The 2,282-nt window shown below is 43.8% G+C and overlaps 1 pseudogene across 1 annotated transcript; it reads left to right on the top strand.

Moving 5' to 3' along the window:
- Positions 1-1,205: 1,205 nt before the first annotated feature.
- LOC116273156 lies at positions 1,206-2,256 on the top strand (annotated as a pseudogene). The gene has a single exon (XR_004181623.1). The product of XR_004181623.1 is annotated as a succinate dehydrogenase cytochrome b560 subunit, mitochondrial pseudogene (transcript).
- The last annotated feature ends 26 nt before the right edge of the window (positions 2,257-2,282 follow it).

Below are 2,282 nucleotides of genomic sequence, written 5' to 3'. Positions count from 1 at the left end.
GTTTCTTTTCCCTGTATTCCCTTGGTTAACAGATAAATATTTAAAATCTGTAAATCCTACCTGATTACAGAGTCTTCAGAACTCCCATCCACTGTTAAAGAAAAAAGTAAAATACCTTTTAAATCAATAATAGAAACACATAGAATACTGAAAGCATAAAAGGGCCTGGTAGGCTAAGGCTGAAGGATCGCTTGAGGAGCCCTGAAGTTCAAGAACAGGCTGGGCAACAGAGCAGAACTCTACCTTTATTTTTAAAAACCGTGCATGCTTTTCTGCATGCTTTAGACTTTGTGTTTTAAAAAGGTGTAAGACTGATGCTTTATTACAAAGTATTCCCTTGGGGCCATACCTAGATATTATCCTAGAATGTTAATTATACTATTGGTAGGAAATTAATGCATTAAGAACTCTTACTGCCCCTCCTTTGCATCTATAAAATGCAAGGAAGAATGGGAATTATCAAAATGTGGTCCTTAAAAGGAACTGCTGTGTACAATTATAATCCTAAATGAACCCTATCAGTCTCACTGGTATCATTAACAAAATTTGTATCATAAGCTAACAGTGTCAAATATAGCATGATTTCTGGACTAACCGACTAAGAGCAGTTAGAACAACGTGCACTGTAACCCCTTTACCCATCTTATGTGTGAAAAAAAAAATGACCACAATGTATTTTTCTCTGCTCTCAAAGTACAAGAACAATAATAAACACAGAAGACTTCTGTGACCAAATGAGGGGAAGACTTTTCCGCACCAACAAGCAATCAATCAGTCCTGCAGCAGACACCAGCTGGGGGTCCTCTAAATCAATTCCTCACAAGTTGAGGGTGCAGTCCCCAAGGCTGCCCCTTCCCCTCACCAGTCACAATTCTGGGCCTCCAGAATGCCTAACTTCAAGTTATGGTTCCCATGACTCCTCCTTGGGTTTCATTAATTTGCTCGAGCAGCTCACAGAGCTTAGGGAAGCAAAAAACAAAAACAAAAACAAACAAACAAACAAACAAAAAAAACACAAAAAAAACAACAAACCTTGTGTTTCCTGGCTATTACAAAGAACATTACCAAAAATACAGATAAAGAGTTGCACAGGGACGGGTTTTGGGAAGGGGTGTAGAGTTTCATACCCTCCGAGGGAGCACCACCCTCCAGAAGCCGCCATGTATTCAGGTATCTGGAAGCTCCCTGAACCCTATCCTCTTGGGTTTTTATGGACGCTTCATTACACAGGAATGGCTGACTAAATCACTGGTCATTGGTGATGAGCTTAATCTTCTGCTCCTCTCCCCTCCTAGGAGGCTAGAAGTTCCAATCCTCTAATCATGCCTTCATCTTTCCGGTGACCAGACTTCCGTCCAGACCGAAACCCAAGATGGCTGCACTCTTGCTGAGACATGTTGGTCGTCATTGCCTCCGAGCCCACTTTAGCCCTCAGCTCTGTATCAGAAATGCCATTCCTTTGGGAACCACAGCCAAAGAAGAGATGGAGTGGTTCTGGAATAAGAACATTATGGGTTCAAACCGTCCTGTATCTCCCCACATCACTATCTACAGTTGGTCTCTTCCCATGGCGATGTCCATCTGCCACAGCGGCACTGGTATTGCTTTGAGTGCAGGGGTCTCTCTTTTTGGCATGTCAGCCCTGTTACTCCCTGGGAACTTTGAGTCTTATTTGGAACTCGTGAAGTCCCTGTGTCTGGGACCAGCACTGATCCACAAAGCTAAGTTTGCACTCGTCTTCCCTCTCATGTATCATACCTAGAATGGGATCTGACATTTGATGTGGACTAGGAAAAGGCCTGAAGCTTCCCCAGCTATACCAGTCTGGAGTGGTTGTCCTTGTTCTTACTGTGTTGTCCTCTATGGGGCTGGCAGCCATGTGAAGAACGGAGGTTCCCAGCATCATCTTCCTACACCTTATTACATTCACCCATCTTTCTGTTTGTCATTCTTATCTCCAGCCTGGGAAAAGTTCTCCTTATTTGTTTAGATCCTTTTGTACTTTCAGATCCCCTTGGAGCAGTAGAGTACCTTGTAGACCATAACAGTGGAAAAGGATCTAGTTTTCCCCTTGTTTCTAAAGATGAGGTGGCTGCAAAAACTCCCCCTTTTTTTGCCCTCAGCTTGCCTACTCTCCGCCTAGAAGCAGTTATTCTGTCTCCATATTGGGCTTTGATTTGTGCTGAGGATCAGCTTTTGGCTCCTTCTTCTGGACTCAGTGGAAACAATGCCAGCTCTGTGGCTTCTGCCCTAGGGACTGGGGGCGAGGCTTTGGGTGCCAC

The sequence above is a fragment of the Papio anubis genome, unplaced genomic scaffold (assembly GCF_008728515.1).
Source record: "Papio anubis isolate 15944 unplaced genomic scaffold, Panubis1.0 scaffold4022, whole genome shotgun sequence".
NCBI classification, from domain to species: domain Eukaryota; kingdom Metazoa; phylum Chordata; class Mammalia; order Primates; family Cercopithecidae; genus Papio; species Papio anubis.
This window is presented reverse-complemented; position numbering and strand designations above follow the sequence as displayed.